Raw genomic sequence first — 20587 nt, 5'->3', positions numbered from 1 at the left:
GTACATGGGAGGTGGAGCTGGGCTGGATCCCAGACACTGCTCAGCAAACCTGTGTATCACAAGTACTCACTAAGGAGTGCAACTGTGCAAAACTTTTGAGCAGAGGAGGTCCGAGCACAGCAGTCTTCCTGGTACCTTCTGTACTTTGAAAACCTAGTGGGAAAGCCCACTGAGCCTTAATATTCTCACTCCTTCTCTAGGCAGAGCTGAACATGGGCGCCAAATGCATCAAGGCTTACCGTTTTGAAAAGAAAGGAGAAAAGAGAAGACTCGAGATCCCCAGCAGAAACTGGCCAAGGGATTCGGCCCACCGGGTAATCTAGATTATAGCAGGAAGAGGGAAAGAGCAGTGCCTGCAAAGATCCTGGCTCCTGCACAGAAGCCTGGGCCCTCCTGTTACTGTCTGTGCTGACCAGTTTTATGTTAACTTGACACAACCTAGAGTCATGTGAAGGAGGGGACGGCACCTGTATGCATCTATAAGATAGGGCTGTAGGCAAGCCTGTAGGGCATTTTCTTAATCAGAGATAGATGTGGGAGGGCCCAGCCCATTATGGGGGGGGATACATCCTTGGGCTGGTGGTCCTAGGCTCCATGAGAGAGCAAGTTGAGCAAACCGTGAGAAGCAAACCAGTAAAGAGCGCTGTTTCCTGGCTTCTGCATCAACCGCTGACTCCAGCTTCCTGCCAGGCTTGAGTTCTCTCTCGTCTTGCCTTCTCTCAATGGACTGTGATCAGGGATACATAAACTAAATAAAACCTTCCCTCCCCAAGTTGCTTTTGGTCATGATGTTTATCACAGCAATATAAACTCAAACGAAGACAGCATCTGGTGGGAGTCTGTGAGGACCACATAGGGTAAGCCTATAGTGGGGAAGAGTGCAGTTCTCAGCACGGAGCCCTTCACAGATGGAACTTACATCACCCACCTCCGTTTTAACCAGCAACACACTTCTATTGATTAATGACAAACTTCAACTAATCAAACTATACTGTATAAAGGCCTTTTGTAAAAAAATGTATTCATTTCCTGATAATAAATAAACAGATCTGTATAATTAAAAAATCCAGGACAGTGACAAATAACAAAATAAGAAGAAAATAGATCCTGGGCCCCAAATCCAATAACGAAACCAAAGAACAAAGTTAAAGGTCCTTTCAGATTTCCCTTGCTAGGGAGTTAAGTTTTCTATAGATAATTCCTTCTTAAATTCTCACAACTAGATTCTAAACATAAAGCCTTTACCAAGAGGTCTCACTGCAGGTCCCTAGTGGCCGGGTGTGCTTCCCAAATCCACCTGGGCTCTTTGTTTTCTGAACACACACTGCAGTGAGGAAAGTATGAGTGATTAATATGGTGGCCTAGCACATAGGCAGCAGTGACAATGACAGCTACAGAAGAGGAGGGCAGAGGAGAGAATTCACACCTCCTAGGCTGACAGTGACATTTGTGTTTTGAAGCTGCTGTTCCCCCCACCCCACCCCCAAGCCTTGGACACTATCTTGGGCCTTATCTCTGGTGTAAATAACAAGACAGGGGCAGCCGTGGCTGGGTAGACTCAGACCAGTGCCCAGGCTGCATCTGTAGAGGGCACAGCAAGGGCTACTTGGGCCCTATCGAAGTGTGAAAGGCACTGCCACTAGGACCACCTAGGGAGTGCTCAGAGGATGTGTCAGGGCTGGACTCAGCAGAGATGCCATGAACCACACTGGGCAGAGCAAGTAAGACCACTGTGAGATCCCAGTTGGAAAGAGGCAGGTGTCTGCAGAAGGGGAGACTGCACCGGAAACCCACACTAAGTATAACTACGCCAACCGCTTCTGCTTCCCAAGCGAAATTAGTCCCACCCTCATCAGAAAAGTCTGTAAGCTAGGGCCTTAGCAGGCTTAGGTCACAGCTCATGAGGGACACACGTCCCAGGTGAATCTATCTGATGGGGGATGAGCAAGTTTCGAGGTATATTTAGAGCCTCCTGGGAACAGCTTTGAGACACACAACACCCGGAGATGTCAAAATCATTATTTTTGTGGAAATAAAATCTACTGTCAAGGTTTTATTTACCAAGACTTTTCACCTTAGAGGAAAAGAAACACAGAAGCGCAAGAGCTCTGTCACAGCCCCACATTGGGGAGGTGTGGGAGGCTGGGAGAGCAAGAGCCAGGGTGGGGGCTGGGAGAGCAAGGGCTAGGATATTTTTCCACTGCAATGAGGAGAGGCTGAGTAGAGTAGAATATTTTCTCTCCAGAGTAGTAGTGTTCCACTCAGGAAGAGGACAAGGCACAAGTAAGAGATAAGAAAGGATGGGCAATCTTGAGGGAACAGGTGTCCCTTTGCCTCTGTTGGTGTGCAGGTTTCTTACTGATGCTGAACTGGACAGAAATGATGAACAGAGAATGTTATCCCCGTGGGTCCATTACCTCTCTGCCATTGCTCAGCGAAAATCCTGTGATTCTATCCACTTCTCTCCTCTTGGTGAACAGGTTTGGGTAGGAGAACCATGGGCACTCTCTGGGGGGTTGGACAAAAATATCACGGACATCTGCCAGAGCGGGGGTCTGGTACCATCCTACCACTGCCAGGGAATGCCTACTCAGAGCCGGAGCTGTAGGAGGGCTCTCTGTGCCCACTCCTTCCTTCCTTCTCTCAAATATAGCCACCTCCCTCCCTTGCCAATCTTCAGATGGGCACAATGATTAATGACCCAGGCCAAAACTTAATTTCCTGTCCAGCAGTCCAAGGCTGATTTTCAATAAAAGGACTCACTCAACACAAGTATTTCCTCTCCACAGCTCCTATTCTTCCCTTCAATCGTGGGCATTCTTCTCCCTCCGTGTGAAAGCAGAATCAATTTTCGAACCTCCATTTGGTGAATATTCCAAGAATCACTGAACGCTAAATCTGGAAGGGACCTCAAAGGCAGGGTGACTGGGCCTCCTCTCTCCCTGCGATTCAGACGGGACCGAGGCTGGAGGCTGTGACTCACACCGCCCCGTGGGCTCACGGTCCAGTGAAGAGACAAGTACAACTGTTAAAGGACACAGCTTGGGTTCCTCACTGGGCTCATTATGGAGTTACCTTTAATGAAACAGTCAATTTTAAACTGGGAACTAATCACCATGCCAGAACGTTTTTGTAATTACAGGCTCAGGCCAAACACAACCAAAAACAAGTGTCAGGAAACCCCTTCAGATCCCACAACACACTTACTATGTCTGATTACCCCTGGACTCCTTAAACACCCAGAGCAGATGTAACGAACTGTCTTGATTTGAACTGCATGTATCTGTCTCTTGTATTTATTTCTCAGAAACGCCTGATAAATAAGTAACTCCATTGCTCTCTGTGGAATTAATTCTGAAAAGCAGAGGTTCCTAACGAGATGCTAATCACTGCATAACAGAATACCTTCTTTAGATGCATGACTTCCCCTAGACAAGTCCAGTTACAACTCAGGAAATGCTTTCTGTGTCAATGCCTAAGTGATCTGAAATTCACAAGTACAGTGTGCAGATGACAAGCAGCGGCCTGGGCTGATGCTGGCTTGAGGGGCTGGCAGAGTGCACACAGAAGCAGCAGAGGGGTTTGTGGGCAGTGGGATAGGGTATCACTGCCGGGGCATAGACAGGAAGCTAAGAGATTTTCGTGTAGGTAGGTCCAGCTGCCCTCATTAGCTGAGTGCTCTTCCCCAAGTACCTGGTTCTTTTTGACTATGTCTGAGTGTGCGCGCGTGCATGCATCTTTCTTATGTGTACATGTGTGGATCTGGTGCTGAGGTCAGAAGATGATCAGGGGTCTTGCTCTATCACTCTGCCTTATTTCCTTGGACCCTGAGTTAGGCTGGCAGGCAGCAAGCTCCACTCACCCACCCTCCTATATCTTTCCACCTATAGTGCTAAGGTTACAGGTGTATGTGTGTGTGTGTGTGTGTGTGTGTGTGTGTGTGTGTGTGTGTGTGTGTGTGTGTGTCCATGACTGATTTTTTGTGTCTGGGCATTTGAACTCTTCTGCTTGGGCAGCAAAAACTCTCACCAACTGAGTCATCTCCCCAGCCTGAGACACTTTCGTTACCTGTAAATGAGCAGTAATTAAGGCTTATTGAGATGTTACTATTAAAAACTAATTGAAGAGCATGTATGAACGCACCTACAATATGGCATGCTGTAACTACTTACTGAGTTTAGGTTTCACAATTGTGTTTTCTTTCTGGGTGAAACATCACAATTGCTATAAAATACAAGTGCAGGGGTTTATGTTATTTTATTATTAAAGTAGATTCATAGTGGCTAACAGGTGCCAACAACTACAATTCACCTCAGCTGTGACCTGTTTTCCACCCCAGTGTTACAATGGACTGGCGGCAAAATACGGATCATAGACAGTCTGGGAACCAAATACCGGGACTCAACCATGCAGCAAACCTGTGGCCTAGTGTCCTGGTGACTCTTTCTGTTGCTGTGGTAAAATGCCCTGGCAAAGGCCACTTAAAGGAGAAAGGGTTTACTTTGGTTCATGGTTGGTGGCGCCATCCCTGATGGTAGGGGCAGCCAGCACAGCAGGAACTGGTCATTCCACACCCACTGTCAAGAAGCACAGTCACCTCCCAGGACCACAGACAGGAAGTGGCTTCACCCACAATTAAGATTAAATCTTCCCACAACCGTTAAGGCAATCAGGAAAATCCTCCACAGGTCTGGCTTGTCTATCAGGTAATTCCAGCTGCTGTCAAGTTGACAATTGATTTGAACCATAACAACTGCCAAAATCACAGGCCTTGGCCAGGTGGGCTCCAGTACCCAGGGACAAGGACAGAATTATATCTTCTTCATCTGTGCGGTGAGATCTGTTTTATTGATTTCATAGGCTATGATTAATTAATGTTACACACACACACACACACACACACACACACACACACACACACACACACCAGGTAGCAAAAATTCAGACTCAGGGCAAGTAAATAAAATTTTTAAATGTTCAAAATTCTGCAGTGCAGGATCTCCAGGGAAATGTGCTCTTTTTTTTTTTTCCATTTATTTCATAAGACAGCAATGCCATCAGTTCTTATTCATACTGAGATTTGCTGTGAAAATACAATGGAGAAATGTAGGTAAGGGCCAGTCTATAAATTAGTAGTATGAGTGAGAACATCTACATTAAATAAAAAAATATGCACTGTATGCTGGTATTGTGCTGGGGACATCAATCACTGTAAAAATTTACATACATTTGATGGCTTGGTCTATAGTTTAGGAAGTTTGAAAAAGTACCAGAAGTAAGGCTCAAAAAGCAAACAGAGTTTCCTGTGAAAGACTAAATGGAACTTTGGCTAGAGACTTAAAACTTCACCCACATGAGCAGGAATAGATCAGAATGGATCTGAATAGATCAGAATAATCCTTTTTGGAATTATGTATACATGCAAGTGGGAGCCATCAAGATACAGTCTGGAACACGACAGTGCTTGTGTACAGGGTTGAGGGTGGTAAGAGAACTCTGTGGTCCTGTGTGCCATTACCCGGCTTATGCACTTAGGAGTGAGAAGGCTGTCAGTCTCGCTGCTGCCCAGCTCCATTAGGGACATAAAAGGGCAAGCTAAGCCTCCATGGCGTTTGAGGTCCAGATGATCTAGTGCAGAAAGTCAAAAAATTCTTGACCACACTTAATATGATAATGAGTGAGGATATGAGCCTTTAAGATAGCCAAGAGCTGGAAAGCCAGAAGAGGGGTCCAAAGGCTACAGAATGTCCAGAAGGACAGTACGTTCTACGGAAAACTCAATTTGCGTGCTCTAAGCTCTCCTGGCCTCAAATTAGTGGGTGGCTTGTCCAGTCATCGCCCCCGAGAACTCAGCAAGCCTGCCACTTGTAACTTGGATAGCATGTCTACCTCTGCTGGCTTTCAGACACAGTATTTTGAATTTCCTTGGTTGAATGCAAAACACATTAGCTAACTAACCACACAAGCTGGAAGAAGCATACCACGGACTCAAAGCTGGCAGACAGGATGACTGAAAACAGTCTTAAAGGTCATGGGGTGGAGGCAGGCTGACCTGGAGAATTCAGGAGGCGCTTTATGTAGTTTCCAGACTTACTCATCCACAGCAGCCACTGAGAACACAGAACTAGAAAGGAAAGTCAAAGTGGTCTACAACTTCCTATGTAGCCCAGCCTAGGCCGGGCTCGAACTCAGGATCCTGCTGCCTCTGCAGTCTTCATACACCTTGGAGCTGTTCCCATTGCTCTATTTCTGTTGTCTGAGTTCTGATCCGAAACAATTTTCCACTTAATTATAGTCTGGCTCTGTTTTCCACTCATCCACAGCACTGGTACTAACATAACAACTCTAAAATGTATCCTATTGCTCTAAGCTTGCCCTGGCGGGAATCCTTGCTGGGCTCCTCAGAACTCTGGATACAATTCAGACTCCCTGTTCTAGAGAATTGTTTGTCTGATTGTCTTTGTCTCTGCAGCAGACTCCCCGAGGGCAGTCTCTTTGGAATCTCCGATCTCTTAATACACACTAATTGAAGCGAGGAATAAATAATTGAATAATATATACTTAGAAATGCCTGCTGGATAAATGAAGCAAGCGCTGTGTGAACAAAAGCTTAGGTTACAGTAGCAGAGAAAGGGGGATGCCTACCCTTAGCCATACTATGCCCACCAGCCCACCCAGCAGGCAGCTTACTCTGCCCATCACTGGATTGTTTTCCCATGCTCCCTCTGCCCTAAGTTAATCGGCATATTTTGTTACTTGTAGATGTAACTGGAGCTTGGCCAGGGGAGTATTTATTCAAAGCCTTGAAGCAGCAGGCTCACTGTGCCCAGGTTTAGCATCTAACTCCTTAATCTCTGAGTCAAAGGGTGCTTTGGTGGTTCAGGGGTGGAATTTTTGCCTCTCTAATCTCTGAGTCACGTCACTCTGCGAATACTGCTACTTACTTCACCAATGTCTACACTTCCAGACCACATGACCCAAGTTCTGATGTTTACTCTGACTTTTCTATTTTTTTTTTCTCCTTCGAGACAGAGTTTCTCTGTGTAGCCCTGGCTATCCAGGACTCACTTTGTAGACCAATTTGGTCTTGAACTGACAGAGATCTGTCTGCCTCTGTCTCCCTGAGTGCTGGTCTTACAGGTGTGCCATATTATGAAATATTTGACCAGGTGTTCTATCTAGGGCTGGGGATGCAGCTCAGTTGGCATAATGCTTCCCTAGCATGTTCAAGGCCCTGGGTTCAATCCTCACCACTATATAAATTTGGGTGTGGCAGTAAAAGCCTGTAATCCTTGCCATTGGGAGGTGAGTAGGAGGATCAGAGGCCCAGGGTCAGTGTCAGCTACACAGCGGGTGATGATAGTACACCACTTAGAAAATACCCCAACATAGCAAAAAGTGATACAAACAGAAGGCAGGCCAGGTGGAGACCGAGGCACTACTTTGGAAGGTCTTTACAAGTGATTTCTGAAAAAGCCACAGAGTACTTTCAAGGAAAAAGAGATCCCCTGCTTCTTAGCTCAAAATAGGTCCCAGATCATACTTGGTGAAACACATTAACATTCTCCTAGCACGCGATTACAGTAACTTCTTGGGAAACACTAGTGTCATTCTGAGCACCATCTTAGTCCATCTGAGTAGCTGGAATGCACATGGAAGAGCCAATGAGTTGCCTTCCCTAGGCTCCATACATGGAAGAGCCAATGAGTTGCCTTCCCTAGGCTCCATCTTTTCTGTGGCTGTACCCGTGTTCCTCCCACTGGAAGCTTCTCATGTCACCCCCTCCACCCCACCCCTGATGGCTCACTGGCAATCAAGTTTGCTTTGTTGCTGCCAAGGTTGAGATCTCCAGGTGACTGCAAGCATCCTGTTCACATCCAACCTGGAAGGATGCCATAGGAAATGCCCACCTGAACAGGCATTCACATCACCCTCGTATCATAGTCTCGGACTTGTGTTGCTTTGCCATCTAGTCCTCAACAGTCAACACTTGGATCTGGCATCTTTCTAGACCCAGATACTTAGACTGAATTGTTAAAACTAGGTCTTACCAACTTCCTGAATAGAACACCAACAGCCCAGGCCTTAAGGCCAACAAATAATAAATGGGACCTCATGAGGCTGAGAAGCTTCTGTAAGGCAGGAGACACTGTCAACAGAACAAAGTGACAGCCCAAAGACTGGGAAAAGATCTTCACCAACCCTACATTTGACAAAGGTCTAATACCCAAAATATATAAAGAACTCAAGAAATTAAACACTACCAAACCAAATAACCCAATTGAGAAATGGGGCTCAGAACTAAACAGACAATTCTCAACAGAGGACTATCAAATGGCTGAGAAACACTTAAAGAAATGCTCAACCTCCTTAGTCATCAGAGAAATGCAAATCAAAACGACACTAAGATTCCACCTTACACCCATCAGAAAGGCTAAGATCAAAAATTCAAGTGACACCACATGCTGGCGAGGATGTGGGGAGAGAGGAACACTCCTTTATTGCTAGTGGGAATGCAAACTAGTACATCCAATTTGGAAATCTATCTGGCGTTTTCTCAGAAAGCTGGGAATAGGGCTTCCTCAAGACCCAGGTATTCCACTCCTTGGAATATACCCAGAAAATGCTCTACCACACAACAGGTACATATGCTCAACCATGTCCAGCTGTCTTATTCATAAGATCCAGAACATGGAAACAGCCTAAGTGTCCCTCAGTAGAAGAATGGATAAAGAAACTGTGGTACATTTACACTATGGAATACTACTCAGCTATTAAAAACAAGGTATTTCCGAAATTTGTGGACAAATGGATTGAACTAGAAATTATCATAATGAGTGAGTTCACCCAGAAGCAAAAAGAGTTAAATGGTATATACTCACTTATATTGAGACACTAGCCCAAAGGGCATGTCCCATGAAAGTCTTCAAGTATCAGGAAAGTGGGTCAGAGGGGAGGACATCCTATTGGGACTCTAGGTGAGAAAAGCATGGGAGAATGGGGAAATAGAAGGATCCAGAGGGTCCTAGAAACCTACAAAAATAACATTATGACGCGCAGATCTGGATCCAGGGGTCCTGCTCAAACGAGGGCACCAGCCAAGGACAATAAATGCAGTAAACTTTGAACCTCTACCCAGATCTAGCCAATGGACAGGACATTCTCCACCAGTGAGTGGAGAGTGGGGTCTGACTTTCATGCGAACTCTGGTGCCCCATTTTTGACGATGTCCCCTTGATGGGGAGGCCTGGTGGCACTCAGAGGAAGGGTAGCAGGCTACCAAGAAGAGATTCGATACCCTATGAACATATACAGGGGGAGGAGGTCCTCCTCAGTCACAGACATAGGGGAGGGGAGTAGGGGGAAAGCGGGAGGGAGGGAGGAATGGGAGGATACAAGGGATGGGCTAACAATTGAGATATAATATGAATAAATTAATAAAATATTAAAAACCTCCCCCCAAAAAACTAGGTCTTACTGGCCCTGTCCTTAAAAATTGAGCACCTTCGAAAGCTTCTCAAAATGGTTGGTAATGCTGACCAATGATATCATTTCTGTTTAGGCTTGGCAAAAATATCTACTGACCTGCTGGGAGCCTGTTTAGACACAGGCTGGAGCTTGCAGAGATCTAGGTAATGCATTGATGTCTGGATTTTTATGGAACAGAACAGATTATACAGAGGGAAATTATCAATGGTTATATCCAATAGTACAAAGTCAACGGCTCACCATGCTGAGTCTACAGTGACCTGATACATTTAAAAGAACCCAATTATTTGAATAATCCATTGGAATTAAATCATATAGGTGAAATGTTATGCTTAAAGTTTCTAGTTTAATAAGCTTGTCAAAAGAAAACACTGCCAAATGATAAAACATATGCATACACTTAATAGGTACATAAAATGTACACATTTTGATGCTGCAGGGTCAGGTCAGAAAGCCAATGAGTAGCCCATGATAAAACTGTCGATAATCTATGAGCAAGCTAGACAATCATAATGTCTCAACAGAGCAGGTCTTCATAGAGGGCACTAAGTTCTGGGTTGTCCAGGAGATACATTAACCGAAGACCACAAAAAGGGCTGTCCATGCACTATGTGATATCAGTGTTAGGATCCCACTGAGAACAGTGACTCACAGGCCACCACTGCTGAAATCTAAGCCAGCTTGTCATCTTGAGAGAGAGGGGGCGGGGAGAACATAGTGAGGTGATTACCAGATATCATTCAATGAAAATTACATAGGATAAAAAAATTGATGACATAGAAGAAGCTAAAAGGGAAAATTAACTCCATTGTGTCTTCACCAAGCCCTTCAAGTAGACTGAAAAACAGAAATACAGTGCAAGTTGGAGGTGTCTTCAAGCCACAGTCATGATAAGGTGAAACTAATTTGGCCATATTAGCAACAAGCACAGGAAATGCCCACTTCTGCTGAATTCTGTCCAGACAAGTAAATGTTTATTTGACTCTCAGGATGAAAGGGCTGGTGATGAGTTTCTGGCTGAAGATCACATCACCAATTTGATAAAAATGACACAAGGGACAACTTGACCTAGGTTTGAGTTCTGAAAGTTGATCCTACTGTTGATGGCAGGACAGGGTCCTGCAGCCAATACAGATGGCCTTCAGTGTAGCATCTAATCATCTCCATTGCCCACAATTGGATGTGCCTTCCTTTCAGACAGAGCCTACACTTTGGGTTGGTTTTGTTAACTCTGACTTGAGCTTAAGCCTCCAAGTTCCCACAGATACTGTCATGTTTAACAAAAAATGACAGCAACATCATTTTCATCGTCATACAGCCCAATTGAAGACAGCTGGAAAAGAACCATAATTTCACAAAGTGATACTTTTAAATATAACAAGTACACAAAAATGTTTCAGTAAATCTTTATATAAAAATATTGGCCTTTACTGGTTTAACTCTACCAGTACAAAGAGGCTAACCGGTCCATTCAAATAGGAATTTTCTTACACATTTGATAAATGTCTCCTTAATAGACAGTAAATTTTTCTTAGAAACTGATAGAGATTATCAGAGGTAAATTACAATGTAAAAAAGTTCCTGCACCATGGCTAATGGCTCTCTTGTTTCAGGATACATACAATTGTATGCTTCTAGTACAACGCAAGGGTCTGGGCTCTGTTCTGGTGGGACAAGAAAAGAGGGCTCATTGTTCCATTCATTTTTAAATATATCAATGTTTTGGAAATTAAAAAATTAAAACTATTACTCCTTGGTATATGAGACACTGAAAAGTGGAGAGGTGCAGGATCTTGGGTTTTGGAGACTTAAGAGATTGTGATTTAAAAACTCTTAACAAGGTTCTCAAAAAGTAGGTAGTAAAAGCTACAGGTCTGCAAAGAACTTTCTGCAAAAGAGAAGAGTGGATCTCCAGGGCTAAGAAGAAGGAAGAGGCAAGCTAGCTGGTTCAATCTAACCTTCAGTCTCTGCTTTGTTCATACTGCATTTCTGCTTGGAAACGGAATCTCCAGGCGTCTGCACATAAACCTGCCACAGAACTCTTGACTTATGAAGCATGTCACGCACAGTGTGATCTCACGTGATCACACAATGGCAGAAGAGCAAATGATTCTGAAGACAGTCAAGGACAAAGTGGAATAAAAGAACACTGTCTTAGCAACAAGAGCATTAGAAAGAAAGAAAGGAAAAGAAAACCACTAGTCAAGAAAAGTGATGTTCTGTAGCCAAGGGAATCAACCCATGCGCTTGGTGATGAGGACTGGGCACGCCCTCGGGCTCATGCTGGAGACTGTAATTTGGCACATGAAAGCAAACACAGAACAGTGTCCTTTAAGATGGCGACCCATGAGAACCGTGTTGGAGTTGGGCAAGAGAGGATGATCAATGAGGATACTCCTCGGCAGTGGGAGCACAATCTTTCTTTAGGAAATGGTGTAAGGTACATGATACCAACACCGATGGTAGATGTGCCAAAGACTTGCCAACCAACAAAACCTTTGTGTATTTTGTGCACTCAGTAGAGGTCAGAGAAGAGAGCATAACGGAGTCACAACAGTGGTCCCTTGGCAAACACAACAGCTGGCTCTACCATAGCACGCCAGCATGGAGCAGTGGACAGGTCTGTTGTTCTTTTACTCCAACTAATTTAAAGCTTACTGGTTCCCTGGCAGAGCACACCTAAGCAACCGATGGAAGCCATCATCCTAAGGAATCCTAAGACATTTTGAGGAAGGTAGGATCCAGATTCCTGGCACTCAGGTACCTCGCTGGCTCTGGCAACTTCCCTGGAATTCTAGACAATGCAGGTAGGTGTTCTCAGTCAGAGATGGAATGTTGATCGAATCCTCCTTGCTAATTTGGAAACTGCTTCTAGAATCTGCAATTATTCCTTAAAATAGGATTTTAAAAATCTCTGTCTTCAACTAGACTTTAATTTGCCTAGCTTAACTTGTTTTGAAATTTCTATAAAAAGCCACAAAGGAACACTCTAAAAATTACCAAAAGGATACATTTACCATGAGCAGTAAGAGGAGGATTAAACATAAAAATTCACAATGGTTTAAATTTATGAATTGGAATCTTGTCAAAAGTCATTACACTGTTCAATGAGAACAGAGGACAAAAGGCAAGGTTTCTGTCTGACTGACATTGTCTTAGTGTCTGGGCTAGCTTCTGCCTCAAGAAGTTCCATTATTTTAAATGAATCAAAACTTAAGGATTAAAGGAAAACTATTTACAACCCTCCTTTGCCTAAGAGAAATGGAAGGCAGGCAATACACAAAGTGATTCTCTGCCATCAAGGACCAATTTAAAAAGTAACAGTCAGGAAAAGTCTTGTTCTTCTTCCTTCTGTGTAAGTATATAATTTCCTTTTCAAATAAGAGAACATAAAAATTAAATATACTTACAGTATAAGTATACACTGGCATTTCATTTTTAAGGTTAATCAGGCCATTAGTGTGCATTAACTAACAAGTTTAAGCAAACAATATTTATTGGGCATTTACAAAGAATTCTGAGGATGAACTCAGTTCACAGAATCTGCAATGTTTAGCACAGTTTAACTCATTTGTCCTATCCACAAGCACTCAGAGACCTAAAGCTTACCTGTAAAATTTTAGCCAGACTCCATGTTCTATAGGGGCCATGTCAGAGTTAGAATTACACACAGTGTTTCTAATTACATGGGCTAATTAGTTCAGACGTAACAGATGTGAAAAAGACTGGAAAAAGACTAGAAAAAACAGCGTTGTTTTCTAAAAGCCCGTAAAATTGAGCTTACACACATTTCAACCACGGGTTTTACAACAAGCATGAGGCATCTGTTGAGCAGGGTAAGGTGTGGTCCAGGGTTCAATAGCCCCTTCCAGCCACAGCCATCTCTATGAACAGTTTTCAGTAGCTATCCAGGTTTGAAAGATATTTATGGTTTACAGGTCAAAATTGTTAACTGACTAGAAATATTACCTAGTGGCTATCAATGAGCTGGGCAAGAACCAAGAAATGCTGGAAGCTGTGTGAGAATTCTATAGACTGAGGACAATATTCCATGATAGAAATTACTTTCCCCCATTAAGTATATGCCATTGCTATTTGGGATGAAAAAAAAAATAAAGTACATGAAAATCTATTATCAGTGTGGATATATAATGTAAATACTTGCTGAGTGAGAGAATATTGAACTTAAAAATGTCCAACTTAGTACACTAAATAAAGGGTCACTGGCTTCAAAGCTTGATAAACTGCTGGTGATTATTGGTCAACAAAAGAAGATAGTGTCATGTGGGTTTGTAAATCATCAAGTTGTTTTAAAAAAAAAATTGGATCCCTGATTTTGAAAGGTAGCACATAAAGGGCAGGCACACAAACAGGTCACGCTTTTCTAATCCAACCCTGGGTCTCCAGTGAGCTCTAAAAGGACATTTGCTCAAGTCAGAGAATGTGGAGTGAGCGCAGCATGAGAAATGTGAACATTCCTGGTCAACTGACATCATCATGACAACGCTGGCAGGGCTCCAAGGGGCCAAAGCAGACGGAGCCTTGCGATTGAAGTGGGAGAAAGAAGCCTGGGTCTTCTGATTTACACCTTGGCAACAAACAGATGCGTGCAAGGGACACTTTCCATGTGCAGATACTGCAAGTGTGCGTGTGTTGGGGAGGAATTGAGAAGAGGAAGAAAGAAGACCAATAAAATAGTTAAATAACACTCTTACCCAACACAAGGAGGCATAAAAATCTATTTATGAAAGCAACAGGACTACTTTATAGTTAGGAAAGTAAGAAATTAAAACACAACTCTAATAGAAGCATCATTACACTGATTAGAAATTTGGCAAACATTAATATATGTACTTTAAAAATATATTCAAGAAGAACACAGTATAGGCAATGAACAACATACTTTATAAATGTTTGTGAATTTTGAGTAATATAAAACAGCTTCAAAATTAAAGATAAAATTATATTTTCAAGACAAAACATACTCAAGAGTCTTTTCACATATTTAATCTGGTCCCAAAGATAATTAAATTAGGTAGAAATAAGTATGAGCATCTCTATTTAAACTCATGGTATTTCTGATTGCACCTGCAAGCTACCTCATAGTATTTCACACTGAAGAAAAGACCCTTTCTCCCTGGGACATATGGAAAGTGCATTTAGATGCAGTTTAAAAAGTAGCTAAGTGAAACTCCTATTGATTGAGAACTGCTTTAAAGAGTCTTTTCTTGGATGATAAATTGAAGTTTTCATTCCTACTTCATGTGATAAAATGAAAAGAGTTACTGAGACATCAAAGTGCAAACTGCAGAAGCAAACTGAACAGCAATCTTCTGCCCTCAGAACACACATATGAAATCCAAATGCCCTATGTTTTTCATTTCTGTTTCGCATTAAATTTTATGGCCCATCAGGAATGTAGAGAATGGTGCTTTTAAAAAAAGTCAACTTACGAGACAAGTTTCTACCTTTTGGTAAGGATGCCATGATTTCTTTCGTACTGTGGCTGTGTTTAATACTAGGAAATACAGGCAAATATGGGGGCGGGGGAGGGGATCAGCAATTTCTCTAGGAAACCTGTACCTTAAACTAATTTCAGTATTCTGGTTAAACTTCTGATCTTTCTGTCTTTTTCATGTCGACAGATATGTATCCCATCACCAGGCTTTAAAAGAGTAAAGTAATTAATGATGCATGTTGAACTAGGAAGTAATTTTCATCCATTTGAGTTAAACTAGAAAAGAAGACTGTTCCATATGAAATGTGTTCGAGTGTCTTAGTCATGCGTCCTTTTAAGTCGTAATTATATATTCGCTTTCTTGGCTCTCCAATAGTTTTAAAAGGTTATCTTTAGATTTATTACTCACTAATCTGACTCAAGCTTACCAGTGGAGGAGGCTGATGTAAAACTACTGATGAAAGCAGAACAGCAACTATGGTAACAGCTCAGCTCCTGTGTAACCCAGAAATGCCACACGGTCCACAAAGAGCACTGGAGGGCACCTTTAATGGCCCGCAGGACAGCGACAGCGTTGGAGAGCTGGCTCAGTGGTTAAGGGCCCCACATGACGGGGGTTTCACACAGCTCAGCCAAATTTGCCAGCACACGCAGGCAGAGCCAATGGCCAAACTCTGCCAAGACAGAGTAAGCAAGTCCTCAATAGTTCCTGCCTCACAAATATGTCTGTCAGATACATTGGGCCAGAAGGCTGAAGATGATGCTCCAATGTTAGAAAGAGTTTTGGGTGACTGATCGGGCAGCAAACTATCTCTGTCATTTTCTCATTTTGGAAGCTGCTAACCTGTACTTCCTGTCTACTCAGGTAATTAATTTTATTCCTCCTCAAGTCTCTGATGGGGTTAAAGACCAGATAGGTTAGTTTTACAATTAAGCTTGGTTGTTTAGAGGCTAAGATGTTTTTAGGTCTAGATAGATGTTTTAAGTTGATAAAGATGAGATATGATAGATATTGATTTACATTCAGAATTTTAGATACACCAAGATAGGAAAGATATTTTCTTTAAGGCTGCCAAATACAAATAGCCCAAACACTATGGGTATAACATTTATATAATTCCCGATTGTTTCATGGTTCTTCTTGCTGTAGGCAGTTTATTGTATATATGTGCAATAATATAAATGTGTATATAAACAAAGAAAAAATAATTTTAAAAATTGGAAAAAAAAACCAATCCAGACCAAGACAAGTGTGCAGAAAATGACTTGAAGATAGTGTTAACTATCTAACACCCTGCTGCAAATATTCAAAGTAACACCCTGAATAGTGAAAACATAAGTATCTCTGGCACCACAGTCCATCTCTCCCTCCGTCTCCCTACATGGACAGAAACCACACACACACACACACACACACACACACACACACACACACACACACATATACACACACACACACACACATACACACACACACACACACACACACACACATACACACACACACTCTCAAATTTTGCTCGTCACAACTTAATTTAATCTCTGAAAAGGTGGATTGAAATATTAGTTTCCACACTAAGAAGAAATGCCCGTGGAAAGGATCTTCCTGTCCTCCATGGAGGTGCACAGCTACTGATATGCAGACTTAAGGAATTAAATATGCTAAATAAATGCTTTCTACAAAAATTCACTGTGCCCAAACTTAAATGGAGGAGTCACAGAAATTAAAATGATTACAAAGTGCTTTTAGAATTTCAAATTCTCAAGGCCTCTTTCCCCCACCTCCAACTGCAAACAAAGTTCTCAGCAGCTGTGAGGCACACAGCCTTATTAGAAGGGGGCAGACACGCATGGCAGAAGTGTGGTATTCTCAGAGTTCGCTTCTTAGCCAGTTGCTTTAAAACTTTAGCACTTTCCCAGGGGCACAGAGTTACAGGCAAGGATTAAATTGCAAGATTAGCACAAAAGCCCTGATTGGATGCATAGTGCCAAGTGCCTTCACAACAGAACACTGGGAACTGTACCCCCGCTAAGTCCAGTCGGGGTAAGTCCCCTGTTACGCCCCAGAGGGAATCTTTTCACTGCTAGTGTCAATTGGAGGCTCATGGGTGGCGTGGACCACAAGAGGGACTGGAGGTGACCTCTAGAAAGGACAGTGTCAGGAGGCCAGGGGCCGAGCCAGGGAGTTAGGGGTAAAGAGGTGATGGGGAGCACTGTGGGGAGAAGGTGAGGCACAGCTAAAATAGAGGAGATGCACAGGAGATGTTCCAGGCCCATCTGGATCAGAAGGAGCATCCTAACCATGGCCGTGGGACACAGCCATTCTCACCAACTCCCTGCTGCGGTTGCCACTAAGATGCAGGTAAGTGGTACACACAGAACATGGAGGCACCTAAACATAACAAGCCCATACGTCTTCCAACTATGAGTATCCCAATTGCCACTAGACGGCCGGAGAATGGAATTGTCCATTAAAATTATTAGTGCCCACTAACCGTACACACTAATGTGTTTCACAGTGACATTTCACACAAGCATATCTTGTGGTTTGTACCCTTTTTCCTCATCCCGTGCTTCCCGTCTTACACCTTTTCTTTGATGAGAGAATATTGAGTTCTTACAGAGGTCAGGTGTCAATGTTTTAACAAGACAATGAGAATCTGGGTGCACAACCTTTTATCACTGACATTTATTCTACTTGTTACATTAATATCTTTAAATGTTCCTATTGTAAGAAATGTGCCAAAAATTCTGATCAGATGATAATGTAGCCAGAAACATTCATTTCCACCGAGTGTCTTCTGAGAGCCCACTGTAGGCTGCTTCCTTCACCAGCTTACTCCTCAGTGACAGTTCCTCCATGTAAAAGAGGTGTCTAGCTTTGCAATTACTATTGACTGCTGTGCTAGCTTTTCTGCTTAGAGTGTAACCAATGTTTGTGTGTATGCACGATACATGCACGTACACGTGAGCATGAGAGGGTGTGCATATGGAGGCCAGAGACATGTGTCTGGTGTCTGCGATCACTTTGCGCCTTACTTTTCCAGATGGAGCACCCCCTCCACCCAGCAGTGCTTTGAAGCAGATGCTGAGACTCACGGCCAAACACTGGGTGATGTGGAGGGAGCATTGTGGAAAGGTGGGAGGAAGGAGGAAAGGACCTGGACGTGACAGGAGCTCCACAAGAAGACCAGCAGAACCAACTAACCTGGGCACAGAGGGGCCTGCTGAGACTGAAGCACCAAGTAAGGTCAATACATGACTAGACTTAGGCCTCTTACATGGATGTAAGCCTCTTACACAGATGTAGCTGGTGGGCAGCTCAGGCTTCATGTGGGACTTGTAGTAACGGGAACAGCAGTGGGGTTTCAGTTGTGCACCTTCTGCATGGTGTTGGGGACCTGAACTCAGGTCCTCACGCTTGCACAGTAAGCACTTTATCAACTGAGGTATTTCTCCAGGCCCACAGGCAATCCTGACATGGATTTTTGTTCCCAGCTTTTTGATCACTTCCCCCTGGAGGGACTACCTTGCCAGGCCACAGGGGAAGAGGACATACTAAGTCCTGATGTAACTTGAAGAGCTGGGATGACGGGAAGGGGGGCTCCCCTTTTCTGAGGAATAGGGGAGGGAGGATGGGGGAGAGAGAGGGAGGGAGGTACTGGGAGGAGAGGAGGGATCGAGCTAAGACCAGGATGTAAAGTGAATAAACAAGTAAAGAGGGAGTAAAAAAGAGAGCCTCTCACTGAACCACGTTTCGGGAGGAAAACCTCGCCACTGAGCCTCAGGGGTCTTCCTGTCTTTGCCCCAGTGGTGGGGTTTCAGTTGTGCACTACTGTACTGCACCTTCCACATAGGTGTTGGGGACCTGAACTCGGGTACTCACGCTTGTGCAGTAAGCACTTTATCAACTGAGCTATTTCTCCAGCCCTACAGGCAACCTCTCTCATCTGCGCCCAAGTGCTAGTGTTGGAAGACTGGTGTGTCACACCTCAAGTCCCCGAGTTACTCACACAGAGCATTTTTTTTTTCCCATTTGATTAGGACCTTTTCTGACCAAAGGCTTTGACTTCTGAGCTGCAAGGCAAAAGCACATTGACATAGTAGAAACATTTACGTGAAGATCAAGAGTGAAGAGACAAGATGAGTCAGAAAGGGAAAACAGCTTTAACCCACTAAATCACAGCGCCTGTGCCAAGTGGCTTCCATAGCACTTTCTGGGGCAATTCTATGCACGTGGAATCACCAGCTAAGAAACTCGGACGGAACCTTACGACTCAGAATCGATGGGAGGCTGGAAAACACTCCAATGGCGACAGGAAGTGAGGTGGTGAATTCTCAAAGTCAAGAAAAGCAAGGTACCTTTCTTTTGGAAGGACCTGAGAGTCTTTTATGAGTAAGTTGATTAACTAGAACATATAAGTATGAATATAACACGTCCACTTGGCTGATGTTGGGAAGCTAAACTCATGAATACTGGCCAAGCCAAAAGAAGCACAGATGACATATACAAATCATTCTAAACTGACACATTTGTTAGCAGTACAAAGTGGAGGCAAAAGTGAAAAAAAGTAACTTAGTATCAGAGTTTGCAGCCTGTCCACATTTGTTTCCTATTGTCTATGTTGAAATCTCACATGAATGGCAGATGAACTACTTAACACTATAAGAAAGACAAAATTAGAGAATAAAAAAAAAAAAGAAAGATTTACTTTCATTTCTTGTACGTGTGTATGTCTTTGTGAGTGAGTGTTTTATGTGTGGGTGCCCACAGAGGCCAGAAGAAGGCACTGGATTCCCGTGGACCTGGCGTTACAGGCAGTTATGAGCCACTGGAAACCAAACTTGGGTCCTTTGGAAGAGCAGGAAGTGCTCTTAACTGCTGAGCCATCTCTCCAGCCCTGAGAGATTGGGTATCATGGTCATACACAATGGGATATACGAAGGCTGTGAGAAAGAAGTGGAGATGGAAGATGAGGAAGGGCGAGAGAGAGAGAGAGAGAGAGAGAGAGAGAGAGAGAGAGAGAGAGAGAGAGAGAGAGAGAGAGAGAGAGAGAGAGAGTGAGTCAGCATACGCACAAGACAGCCCAGTGTCCCCCTCCCCCTGACTGGCAGAACAGCCACTAGTCCTTTTGACACCCCATCCAGTGTCTTCCTCCAATCCCCAATATTCCTCCCCCCTCTTCAACTTTCACACCACGTACACTGCACAAGCCCCTATCCCCCCAAAGATCCCCTCCGTGCTCTCCTTCTTATGACCCCTTCCAGCTTCCGGGGCTCTGCAGACACTCCAGATTAAACAGCGGTCTTCCTCTTTGCTGACTTTCTTTTTACTCAGTGAATGTTTGACTGTTTTGTGAGAAACCAGAAAAGCAAATCATGCTGGAAAGCAGAGGGAGTGACAGAAGCAACTGTGGTACCTGCCTGATGATCAGTTAAGACATCACTGTGTCAGGGACTTGGTTTTAGAAAATTGCACGTGAAAATTTGTTGTTACAATGACAAAAACGGGGTGTGAGATACAGAATGAAGAAATTTAATAGAAGTCTGTTTTGTGATCATTATTAATAAGGAAGACCTCATGTTTAATTACAGTATCTTTTTATCAAAATTTTTAGTAGATGAACAATTTTACAAATC

At 43.5% G+C, this 20587-nt stretch overlaps 1 protein-coding gene across 4 annotated transcripts in view; it reads right to left on the bottom strand.

Annotated features, from left to right (window-relative positions):
• The window catches only part of GAREM1 (GRB2 associated regulator of MAPK1 subtype 1), a 176715-nt gene that overhangs the window by 56313 nt on the left and 99815 nt on the right, over positions 1 to 20587 (bottom strand). The window lies entirely within an intron of this gene.

The sequence above is a fragment of the Acomys minous genome (assembly GCF_964271855.1).
Source record: "Acomys minous genome assembly, chromosome: 4".
In the NCBI taxonomy this organism is placed as follows: Eukaryota; Metazoa; Chordata; class Mammalia; order Rodentia; family Muridae; genus Acomys; species Acomys minous.
The sequence above is the reverse complement of the archived record's forward strand: the minus strand, read 5'-3'. Positions and strand labels throughout refer to the sequence as shown.